Here is a 13,431-nt window from a genome sequence, read left to right on the forward strand (position 1 = left end):
CCCTTTAGTCTTACCACAGAAATCTAAGTGTTATTTATGACATTGTTTAAAAAGAAGAGGGTTGAGCGGAGCTTTTTTACACTGTGATTCATGGGTTGGCTGTATTATTGCCAAGTGTGGATGCAAAACATTTTAGAAAACAAATGAAAAGACGCAAAGCTGTTGAGGAAAGTAACATTTACTGAGGTACTGTATGAAAAACCTGTATTTCAGTTTTATACTTTATACTTCTGTTTCACATATTTGAGAAGGAAATGTACTTTTCACATCAACATATTTATTTGAAAGCAATAAAATATGATGCATCGTTAAATATTAAACCAATAGTTCCCAACCTTGTTTACTTTTAACTCTTTACATGATGCAGTTCATCAGAGACAGATTTACAGTCGAAACATCGTTGATAGTGTCATTAGACTCTTATTCTTCTTTTAGGCCCAAAGAACTTAAACTAGCAGCACTTCACAAAAAAGGCAAATATTGGAGACAAATGCACATAAAAGGAATGTGAAATAATGTTGAACCAGTGGAGTAAACTAAAATGAAACTGTATATAAAGTAGTTCAAACTAGCTCCACCACGACCAGATACAACAGTAAAATGCTGCACGCATGTGTCAGCATCTTATTATCTTACTATCCAATTTATTCAGGCTGTTTGTACTTCAGAGCCTCAGCCAGTCAGGAGTTGGACGTCTTACAGAATCACAAATTTACATTCGCCATTAATCTCAAGACTCTAAAACGCCACTCCATTGCACTTTATCTCATTTATGCTTATGAAATAAGCTCAAGTGCTTTTGGCAGCATTTTTTGTTAGTCATGCACTAAATCTCAAGTTGTTTCACACCAAAATCTCAAGTCATTTCACACCATCTGCTGCTCTAGAATTTGCCTCTTTTTCCTTTCTTTTCCTTGGACCACTCCTCAGTCCATGTGTGAATGAAATGTCTCTGGGTATAAATTTGACTATTTTGCCTCTGGTGCCATGTGGTGAATATGGTATCAGGTTGCAGTGTTAATATAAATCATTTCCTAAGCATCAGTGAGGGAATACTAACAGTCAGTCTGCCTCAGGACTTGGTGTCACCATAAAATCATTATTAAAGGGGAAGGGAGGGTTTAATGTGCCATTGCATTATTAGTGATTGTTTACACAGACGACAAAGAGCCTGATGTTATTTTTTTCCCGACATAATGGCGTGGTAATCAGCCTGGAGAGGCTAAAATAGAAGCCAAGGCACCAATGGCATTGGTGATGGAGCGATAGCAGCTGAGTCAGCTGATATCAGTGTATGTTGCTGACCTTTTTGACGAGGATGGTTCAAGGTGAGGACCTGTGTGTATTCTGAGACTCTGTGAAACGTCACTGCAACATCTGGCCATCGGATACAGGACAGCATCCTCCATGGTGATATTTCTCCTCTGCACTCAGGGCATGCAATAGATAGAAGCAGCTGCTACGAGGCAGCAAATGGATCACGGGACAGTTTACACGCATGCAAAGACGCGTGCTCAAGGTGAAGGGCGTTTGTTTTATAGTGACTGCAGTTTTGTTTGCTATCTGCACAAAATTAATAACTTAATAACTGAATCAAATCTAGCACAGAATGCATGACTCAGCCTTTACACGTTCCAGGTTGTAAATGCATGCTCTCTGTTACCATGAAATGAACAAAATTATGGTTAACATTCACCTTCAACATCCTTCTTTGGCTCTTGTATGTTGACCTGTCATTTAAAGGGGCTGAAATCAGTGTCGTGAGGGTGATTAATTTGATCTCAGGTTTGCAAATCCACTGATTTCCAACTCTGCAGCACACTTTTCCAACTACTGATGATACAGTGTGTATATTTTCCCACTTAATGAACTCACCGGTGTTACACTGTTCACTTCATATGAAAAGATACTCATGATTGATGTGCATACCTGTAGAGCTCTTACTTTGATCTGCGGTTGAGTTTTGTGGGACCCGTTGTTGCAGCCCGGTGCTCTTGAAGGTATGTGTGTAAATTAAAGGTGCTGCCTCCAGATGCTGCTACCTTCATCAGACACAGCTGTAGTCATCTGACTAAGTGTTGACAACAGGTTTAGTATTTTAGTGAAACTAAATGGGTTTTATTTCTGTTTAAAAACGCAAAACTGCAGAAAAAACTAAAATGAAGGGGAAGTAATATAATCGGCATGTAAGCGTTAACACCAACTACCGCAGAAAGCTAATTCTAGCTACCGCAGGTCTGCCATCATGGTCCAGTGTTCTAATGAGTCTCCTTGGTCTCCTGCTATAGTCATTGGTATTCATGGCTGCAGGCCCACAGGTCGACATGAACTCTGCGTGCTTCTTCTGTCATCAGACCAAAACATTCTGAGCACAAATATGCATCTGCGCATTCATGAGTAGGTATAGATATGTCGACATATACTTCAAATGTGCAGTCAAGCTTTTCTAAGTTGTAAATTCTCCCCAAGGCTGGTTATCCATTTCATTTCCAGATCGTTTCCTCAGCATCCCTGTTGATTAATCTAATGGATAGCTGCCAAAGTCAATCACGGAGAAATATGGCCCGCTGTGTGGCATGTGCTTATCCGCTGCGTCTCCTCAGGAGGAGTTTTAAAGTTTGAACCATCTGATTTTGGTTTCATCTTTTTCCTTTTTGACGTGAAAGCTGACACTGACCCTGTGTCAGCACTCTCGTTGAATGTGGGATGAAAACCAAACTGACCCTTGGCTCAGGGTTGTCATTCGGTTGTTGTTTTGGCCCTAAAGCAGGGACTGTGCCGCTTTATTAAAACTAAACCACTGTCATAGTTCTCTGCTGTTTTATCAGACCGTCTCTCCCCTTATGTAGGAAAATGACGCGCTCTTCAAAGAGACATTGGTGCTTTTATGACCACTGAAAGGATGCAGTGCCCTTAGAGATATGCTGAGAAGGGAAGAAAGTTCAGCAACTTGATCCCGTCGGTAAACTTCTTCTTTAAATTATAATTGCGTCTCTACAGTAATAAGACACCCAAAACTACAATTACAGTAAGTGATGGCAATATAAAGAATTTTATTGTGAGACAGACACCCATTAGGAAAATTGCTAAAGAGAAACTTCCATCTGCTCACAGGACTGAGACTGTTCTCTGCTGGCATGTCTGGGTCAACCAGTTATGACACTGTCTGCAATACTCGGTCATTACTGGACAGCCAATATGAATAAAGACACTTATTTGACAAATCTGTCATATTTGGAGAATGAGGGTGACTCATTCAATTCCAGCTAACTCAAGCAGATCTGCACCAAGTCACAAGGTACAATTCATTTGACTGTTTAATTGGCCGTGACTATTTGAGTAATTTATTAGGCACCGGGTAAAGGCAAACCAAGGATTTCTCTTTTCCTCACTGCTCAATAAAAAAATGTAAGAATAAACCTTTAATTCTCTGCATTTTGGCATCTTCCATACTAATCAGTCATGATGCAGCATATATTCTTTTAAATGCATGAGCATCCATAAGACGTGAAGCTATAATTCAATGGAAGTCACATCTATAATGTTTTATGACTGTTGATATTGTGCATCAGAAAGCATTATGTTTGTTTATGAGTATTCATAAAGCATTTTGAACACCTTATACCTTACTGTATGCACCCTCATAACGCACTATAGATGTGGACTTCATAGAAAGTGTTTCTGAATGTGTCGCAATTAGAATAAACTGAGAAATATAGCATTTACTATTCATAAATTGCATTTTTCATACATTTCCTTTCTCCTACATCATACAGAAAATAATATCTTGAGATAATTCAGTATAATGGCTCATGACCCATGAAATGTCTGATGCTAATGTGTTATGTGACAAAATTAACAAAGCTAAACTTTTCTTTGGTGAGAGACGCGGCGGATGCTGTATTCCGGCTTTTTTTTTTTTTTTTTGCAAAACCTCGGACGGAATGATTCATGAAATCATTTAGGCATCATTTTCAGGGATACACAGCTTCTTAATGACATTATAATTATACATTAAAGATTAATTTGCTTGTGTGAAGCAAATTATTTGATGGATTGCTTAGAAATTGGCATGGAGCGGTGCAAATGGTGAATCATGACAGAGTTCAGATTTCTCATTGTGCAGTGAAATGACCAAAACCTATGGTAATATATTTAAGCACCACTGGACCTTTCACAGCAGCTGCAGGGTCAAAAAAAAAAAAAAAAAAAGCTGGGAAAGCACAATGCATATTCAAAGCAAATAACACCACAATTAAGATCAGATTTAGGACATTTTTGTTAATTGCCCTCCACAAATGAGTAATTGATTAATTGCTTATCCGTTAATTAAAGTGGACCTGCGGAGCTCCCCGGACACCTCTCTCATCTGCCCCAGTTAAACTGCGGCCCTCTAATTAGAGATGGAACTAATGTGACGGCCAGCATTTGCAGCATCTTTCCCCTTGATGACACAGACTTAAAACCTGACAGTCACCCAAACTTTGCTAGGTTCCCCTAATTACCTTGATTGTGTTGTGCTTTTAAATGAAGTCATTAAAATGAATTCGGACTCTTTTTGGAGGCTAGAGGGGAGCAGGAGTCATGAACCATGAAAACAAGGGCTCACATCACAGCACATAATTACTTTTGCATGTCAAAAGGTTTTTGTTGCCTCATGGGAGGTTGACTGTGATTATTTGGATTGTGTTTTTGCTCTGGACTGGTGCTGCAGAAATAGCCAATCACGTTGTTACAGGATGGAGAAGGTGTAGAGTGTGAAAGTAAAAGAATTTTTTTTATAATATACCTGTAAGACTGTGAGATGTTACCCCAAACAAGGTTTCTTTCATACCTGTAGCTCAATGAATTCCCTGTTTCTACTCCTATTTCAACTGTTGTTGTCAGGTTTGTGTTCACGTTGGCTTTCGGTAAACAGACCAGCAGCTGCAGACATGAAGTATGGACTGACAAGTAACTCATTCATTGGACAGTTCTGGGGACTGTCACTTTGCATCATCAGCACTACATGGGCCCCTGAGGTGGAAATCAAAGTCTGGTGACGGACAGCAGGTCATAGGTGCATTTTGCTGTGACTTATGTGTTAATTCATCTACTCAGGTGTCACAAAGAGCTGACGAAGAAATTAGTTATTATGAGCATTATATGTCTAGACTGCGGCTGGCCCTCATGACTAGTGCTTCACATAGAAAAAGAAAATGATAGAATGATCAGATGGTGTGCAAAAACAAAGTTCAAAATATAAAAATTCTGGGTTCTAGCCCTTTTGTGCTCGACAGAGGGAAGTAGCTCAATCTGCCAAAAAGCGGCATTGAAGGATTTCAGGCTTCACAAAGGTGAGCAAAGTCACTTCACTTTAATTTTGCTTAAACAAGGAACGAGACCAACCACACGCTTGTTTCATCATCACAAACCTGTAATATTTCAATAATTACTCACTGAAAGTTCTGTCACTTGTCCCCCTGAGTTTAATCAGGATTGCTCAAAGGCATCTGGAGTTATGATGGTCAATAAGAAATCACAGATTTTGTTGAAACTTTGGTGAAAACTGGGAAAATTTTCTCCACTGGGTTCTGATCTCCAGCAGTTGAAACACATGATCAGGTGACAGCCTGACAATACCCCACTGTTTGCCTTGTCTGAATGTTTCTAATAATTGTTGCTGTATCATCGTTAGAGCATGTCTAACACGAGTGCCACACTGTTCACCTTTAAAGCCAAGAGGCAGCCTGATAGCCATCGTTACATTTCGAAACCAATAGGCTTCAAGCAAAGAGCCAGAACACCAAACTTCCTGCTGTCTCGACACTCAGCCTGCACTGTAAAAACAGGCATGCAGGGCTCACCAATACATTATGTCACTGCAGAATTTGTCACTGCTGACAGCCCTGAAATCCTGCTCATTCCCATCTTAACTACTTCTGTTAATCAAATTGTAATGGAATTAAATTGCTTCCCTGTTCGGTACATTATAACATGCATGAGCTGCTTGAATTATCCATAAATTTCGAAAATGATTGCCAACAATGCTAACATGCAATTTTCAGTTCACAGTAATGGCACTCTTGAAACTTTCACTGCACCGTGACAGAACTGGCAGAGGAAAAAACACAACAGGCCAAAATACCGAATGTCAAGGTTGAAGGTATTGCTTTAATGATCTGAGCTGTTGGACCTGTCTGAGACGTCACGTGACTGCAGCTTTCAGCCCTTTACTCCCTATTTTTGTGCAATTTTAAGAAGAAATCCGAAGCAAGAAAAAGGCAGAAATTTGAACTGAAATCAGTTGGAATCACATCAAATTACAAGTGATTCTGTGAGTAACGTGAAAGGAGGTGAAATAATTCCAGAAGTGCTCCACTTCCTGAGACGTGCAGAGGGGATTTGATTGTACTTCCTATTATTTGAACACCAGCATGACCTCCAGGACACAGTGACTCCTTGGGGTTTGATGTTTTTCCTTTTTTTTTTTTTTTGAGTAGGAAGTAAACAGAGCATGTAATATTCATTGGTTTAAGAGACACTGTGTTTCCTCCTAGCCACTGTGGAAGAGAGGAAAGGCTGTTGGCTTTTAAATTATACGACACTGTAAAAGATTTGTCATTCTCATTTGCTCTGATGCTACGACCATGAATGCGCTACGTATAAAGCTGTGCTGTTTACTACAGAGAAATAACTAACCACATTTGAAGAAGATGAGAAGATCTTTTCCACTCTCATATCTGTGTGTAAAATAGAAAGCTATGGCCATAACATAAAGATTAGGAAAAAAAGGGAAACAGTGAGCCTGGCTCTGTTCAAAGGGAACAAAAATCTGCTTACCATTCTTAGCATAACAGTGAGTTTGTGACTCCAGGAAGTAACTGACCCTGACCAAGAAACAGTCTGCCACATGACCTCCAAAACCACAAATTGATGTTTTACATGTCAGATTTTGCATGGATAATACAAACAAATTTAAAGTATTTATTCGTGAGCTTTAGAGGTGCTGGTAGGCTGATGTTTTTTTTTACCTTTCCCCCTGCTCACAGTCTTCATGCTAAACTAAGCTAAGCGAGCTCCCTTGGTTCCAGCTTTAAATGTAATGGACAGAAATATGATATCAACTGTCTTATCTAATTCTTAGCAAGAAAGAAATGATTATAAAATGACATTCACTTTGTTTTACATTCAATTTCTGTTGCTAGCTATTTAAACTAACTGTATACTCAGATTCCATGCGCTCACTAATTACTTGCAGATTATCAGGGCGGGAAAACGTCAAGATTTCAGAGAAATAGCTGAAGAAAATTACTAAATGTGAGACAGTGCTCTTGTTTATTGTTAATACTGAGGGCTTAGTTTCGCTACTGCTGATTTTCCTGTTGCGTTTTTCCTTTATTTTATTGGGTTAGTGAAGGTTTATTATTCACACAGTTTTCACAGAAATACACCAACCTACACCACATCATCAGTGAGAGCACTTCCTGCCTCGGAGCCTGTGAGTCTAACTTTTCTACTGCAGGTCAGCGAGCGGTCCCGAGAGTGCAGTTGGGGTTAAGTGTCTTGCTCAGAGGCACCTCGAAGCCATTGTTAATAAAGCTGTTAATTGTTGAGAGAGAAATGTGTGAATCCTTTATTTTCTGTCCCCTGCTCACACTTTGCCAACTGGCACAGATAATCTGCGCTTGTGACAATCTGATACCTGCTGGATTGTTAATTAGGTGATATTTTGAAATACAAAAATGTCTCTCACAGTCTCATTTTTTATGTATATCAAATCCCTTGTTTGAGCATTTCCTGGTGAAGGATTACAGAGGCCAGATTAGGGAAAAATACTGGTGTAATACAGAACAAACTGACAGAAAATTTATCCCCAAATAAAGATAAGAGGAACTGCAAAAGGGATTACTACTGAAATCATGAAGCACACAATGACAGTGTTTTCCTTGCAAAGTGATGTACCAAATATTTTGGCATGTACAAATAGCTGTCATCTTAACTATTTTTTTTTTTATTATTATTTCTTTGTTTGTTTATTTATTTATTTTGCTGCTCGTGGATGAGTCTGCAGTTTGATAGTATGGGATATTGGACCAATCCGCCCTCTTAAGTTAATAACAAATATGTTGTTTGTCAATTCTGCTGCATGTGCTTTTCACAGATTTACCTACTGCTTGAAAGATGGGGCTCAAAAATCCTTTGCGGTTAATGTTTCAGATGGGGGGGGGGCTGAAAGAACTGTGGGACCCACTGTGCATGCCACTGTAAGGTAAACTCCCCAGGATCCCTGTTAGTCACTGAGGCCATGATATGTTCTGCTGGGTGCCTGGGGGGCATGTGCCACATGGGTGATGCTTTTGCCTGTCAGGTGGCTTGTGGTGAGAGCTAATCCTGTTGAAAATAGAAATGTTTTCTGCCTTGGGATGGAGGGAGGGGGTGCAAGAGAGATGCAACCGGCCCCAAGGAGTCAGTCATCCATGTGCACAAGGAGAGATAGCCTAATCTTGTCACAGACACAGGGGGGAAAAAGGAAAGTCCCAAGCTATCAGTAGCAAAGACTTCTGCTCACGGAGATGATTTGTAAAATCATGCTAGCGCACGATAGAAACTGAGAAAAGTTCTTCTTTTTTCCTCCTGAGGCTTTGCGACTGTTGATCCGTAATTCACTAATGCATACGTTTATGTTATATATCGCTTCACAGTGCTACCCTTGAAATCATTTCTCTGTCGAGCTTACTGGAAGGATTTTTTACAAGAGACCCCCATCGTCTATCATGCTCTTGTTTTCCTTTCTGTTTGGTTCCCTATTCTGCGTTTGAAATGTTTAAAAGTTAAATACTGTGCAGATGGTGTTTATCCATGACTCATCTCCTCTTTCCCCAGTACCCTGTTTTCCATACGATGTTCAGTTTCTCTTTAGACTAAATGTGTGTGCTTTTGTCTTTTCGCTGCGATTATCCCAAGGTTGTCGAAGGAGAAGCTGCTTGTTTTCAGGTTATTGCCTGAATCCTGTCATCCCCTCGGACTCTGTGTTCGTAATGTCAGTTAAGCATCCCTGCTGCCTTTAGTCTCAGCAATACTTCACAGAGTAACATGTAGTCGCTACTTGCTGCTCTGCATGCCGCGGTGGTGGTAGGGCGGCGGCGGCGGCAGCGTTATTCTCGGAGGTCCCGTCAACGTGACAGAGTGGCAGGAATAATCTTTGCATGCCAAAGCTGACGGCTTTCAAGTGGGGAAACAAGGGGCCAATTCCCTTATCAGGCTCTGCTTCACTCTTAAAATAGCCAGCAGCAGTTTTGATGGGGAGCTGACTTCCAGGTTTCACTCAAGCAGCTTCATGTGAAATATCAGAGGGAAGCATTACCAAGGAACGCTTTTAATGCTTACATACAGCTGTGACGACAACACAGTATCTCTCATCACATCACATAGATTGCAATCACGCATGGCCTGGTAGAAAAGTGCATTGTGGGCCAAAAAAGATATCATCTCTATAGAGTACACGACCTGATTTTCCGTGACCCCAGGATTTGCCCTGAATTGTCCGTCATTGTTGATTCAGCCCACCTCTGCACAGAACTACAGGTATGGCTTATAAATAACACAGAACCTCTTTTGCAGGTTTGGGTCTTTTGATTCATTTATTCGCTGCTTTTTGAAAGCCAACTGACCCAGCACAAACACTTTTCAGGCATTCTTCGGCTGCTTTATGTCCCAGCAGCAAGGAAACTGCAGTATTAGCCGGCCAACCAACCCAACAAGCCACGAAAAAGCCATTTAGTCAGCCAGGTGCATGCTCAGAGCAACTCACACTGTTCTTGTTGATGCTCCTCATCATTTATTGCCTTCATGTGTCAAATACATTTCATTAGGAGAGGCTGACCTCATTGCTTTTTAATGGCTGCTAACTGTGTTTGTTTCCCTCTGTGTTTAAGTTTCACAGGTATGACTGCGGGGTTACCGCTTTATTGGCATTTGAGGAGCTTGAATGCCGCCAATGGCAGTTCATAGAGCATGTCTGAGTAAGATTCTAATTAAATGCTTTGGTTGTATTGGAAAATGATGCCTTACATCAGTATTATCATATTAGAGATAATTCTTGCTCAATCCACAACAGGGATCCAGTAAGTCAATACTCAGTTAATCATAAAGTGCTTCATGTATATGATGCCAAACAGCTATGACTGCTGCTAATCATATCTTTTATCTGATTTTTTTTTTTTTTCAGAAGCGTAGCTGCCACAGTAGAGTTAGATGTAAGTTCAGAATTTGCAGCTGTGTCTTTGTAGCTGCTCCCGACCAGTGTCACCAACAACATGACGTTTTAGCTGTAACACAAATGCTAGTAAATAATCTCAAACCAAATATCATATTGTGAAATTAATTGTTCTGCCAGTAATGAGGCAGATGAGATGTAGAACATCTTGCAGAGGAAGAACAAGGTGTCTCTGTCCCTGCCAACAACGCTGCAGACAAATTACTCCAGCACAGATGCTCCAACGCTTTGCTTTGGATCCAAGGTCTTACTTTTCCCAGCCAGGAAATCAAAGGGAAGTTCATCCCTTCTGATTTAAATGCATCAGCCCGTTCTGTGTGTATGAATCAAACGCTTGCCAAGCCATTTGGTGGTCATTGCCTTTTGCACTGTTTGCTGATAAACGTATTTCAGCTGGTGTCATGATATTGCAGGAAGTTGTGGTTGTAAAAGTCATAAGAAATGGTCACAGCAAGTGTCTGATTCTTTCATTATCGTGGACCAAACTTGTCATTAGCGGTCTTAGTAGCCTCCAGTATGAAAATCTGTAGCACAAACTCAATTATTGGAAATGTGAGTATTAATATTTCACCAGAAACCCTTTATTTTCCATAATGAAGGAACAAATTAACTGTGGCATCCACAACCTCTGAACACGCAGGATCTCTTCGCCATTTCCAGAGTCCGAGAGTCTCTCACCCACAGAGAGGGAAATGAAGCATGTGTTTATGACTGGCAGCAAGCAGAAATGTGGAATCAAGAAGCGAAGAAGAAATGCTGTTGTACTCTTTTTACAAAGCATTTCTTTGATATATGAAGTTGATGCACTTGGAAATATTCTTAGAATGAATGGTAGACCACGTGTAACATCTAATAACAATAATGGTGAATGTCATTTGTTTTGTGTTATCATCAAATTCGATGCCTGGGGTACATTTATGCAAACTCCACCGTGTTGTTTTATCTGTTAATTGATGAGGAATGGGGACGTCTTTTTAGGTAGTCTGAAAGCTATGAACTCACCTTCTTGTTGCTTGTATGAACCAAAAATTAGTAAAACCAAAATCAACTGTTAAGTTTAAGTCAGGCTTTTCATAATAAGTGGTGAGCACAGTGAGCACAATGAGCAGTTAAAGAGCCAGATGTGCCCCTTGGGAGTTGGAGCTGAATGAAAAGTGAATATTGGATTTGCATTCATCAGATGGCCTGAAACACCCCATCTGCTGGATCCGTAAATAAGAAAGTGTTTGCAAATAATTTGCTGTATCAGCTAAAAATTGATATGTCGGTGTGGTATTTACAGCGTTCTACTCCTGAGAAACAGAAAATGAGTTTGCATATTACAAAAACAATAAAGTGTCATTGCATACATACAGTATATCCGATTAAGATATTGAATTCAGGTGTAATTTGCAAATCTGATAACCACCTTCGCCCGGAGATCCACAGCGACAGATCTACAGATGTATTAGTTCAGGAGTAAGGTTTCCACTGTTAATTGTGTCTTCCAGGTGCCTGAAGAATTGAAGAGGGACTGCTGTGAGGGTATGTGGATTAAAGGGAGACGTTACGCACCTCACACCTCCAGCATCCCGCCTTCTGCCCAGTAAGCAGCTCCAGCAGCTCTTTGGAATCAGCAGGCCGGCAATTACTGCCTGTGAGTATTACTGCACCACCCGAATTATGAGACCTTCCTGCTTATCAGCATGCATTGTGAAGAATTTGAGCTCAGTGGGAAAATCTAACATCATCTCGAGCCCCAGTGCACTGAAACGCACTGAATTTGCAGGCCTTGTCTGACTGATTTTTAAAACCAGCTCGCAATTAGCACATGTGATAGTGTGAGGACGCTTCCAACACAGGTTTAACAAAGTCTGCTCATCTCACTGCCGTCAGAACAGACATTTTAAATGCTGAGACATCTGATCTCATCTCACCTGAGTTAATTAGTGTCAATCAGCATCACTGCACCATACATCACATCATGCATCTCTGAGAATGCAGAAACTTTCAGATGGACTCTAAAGCAGGTGGCGGGTCCACACACAGAACCCTGTGTTGCGATGCGAAATGTAATTGCTGCCTGGATTATGTTCACCGGCAGCCTTTTTTATAGCAGAGGAAGTGCTGCATTTACAAATCTCCATACAAAGCGCAGCAGTTTGCATCCTGCGTGTGGTTAGGTTTAGGCAGCAAAAGCACACCTGTTATGGTCAGAGATAATGTGTTTTTGCTTCAGTGTTAACAGCAAACACATCACATGAAGTGGTGGAATATAACTAAGTACTTAAGTATCTACTTAAGTACAAATTCAAGGTACTTTACCTGAGTATTTCCATTTTATGCAACTTTATACCTCTGCTCTGCATCTTTTACATGTCTGAGGCAAATACTTTTACTCCACTATATTTGTCTGATAGCTTTAGTTACTAGCTGCTTTTCTGATTACAATTTTCCATTCTATCCACTAAAAACTGTGTATCTCCAAATTGGGTGAATTTGATAAACTGAAGGATTAAGTGTTTTTGTATGGATTGAGAAAATTCTCCTTCTTTTTAGAGATGTGTGGTTCTCACAGGACAACAACACTACAAACACATGATGATCTTATCGAATATGAGGCAGTGTAGATTAAAATACCCAGCAGTGTATAAATTCTTCAAATCAGCTCAAACTTAAACATCTACCGCAGTAAAATACAACATACACATTAATGCATGCCGGATTAATACAGTTAGCGCTGAACGTATGTTGTGGAAAAAGCTTCCAGGACATTTTCACAGAAACCAGGAGCTTTCCTGAACCCAACCACGTTTGGTGCCTAATCATCTAGCAACTAGTTTTGTTGCTTAAATTTAGCCAAACTGCAACTGAACACTGAAAAGACTTGAACTCCAGTCTCCTGTGTGACACATTCATCCTGCTCAGACTCCCTGTGAGGACTTTCTTCACACCACGTCGCCTGGTGACAGGTGTAAAAGGCGACGTAGCCGCTATGTGACTATTCTCACTCGAGTACAAATGGATGTTCCGTTTACGATATCTCTGCGGGCCCCTGCGTTTAAAGTCCACCCTTTTTTTTTGACATTGAAATTAAAGCCAAATCATGTAGCATTATGCAGTAAACATGACATCCCCGAATCAACAGCAAAACGTTTTATTTATGGTCGGTCAATAAGAAAATCAGCCCCAGC

The 13,431-nt window shown here is 40.4% G+C and overlaps 1 protein-coding gene across 1 annotated transcript in view; it reads left to right on the top strand.

Annotated features, from left to right (window-relative positions):
- Positions 1 to 13,431, top strand: part of lingo1a (leucine rich repeat and Ig domain containing 1a) — a 123,228-nt gene that overhangs the window by 48,129 nt on the left and 61,668 nt on the right. The window contains exon 2 of the mRNA XM_076732048.1: positions 11,749 to 11,894. The gene's annotated coding sequence lies outside the window, so the exon portion shown is untranslated. The remainder of the gene's footprint in view (positions 1 to 11,748; positions 11,895 to 13,431) is intronic.

Source organism: Chaetodon auriga, chromosome 6 (genome assembly GCF_051107435.1).
Source record: "Chaetodon auriga isolate fChaAug3 chromosome 6, fChaAug3.hap1, whole genome shotgun sequence".
Classification (NCBI taxonomy): Eukaryota; Metazoa; Chordata; class Actinopteri; order Chaetodontiformes; family Chaetodontidae; genus Chaetodon; species Chaetodon auriga.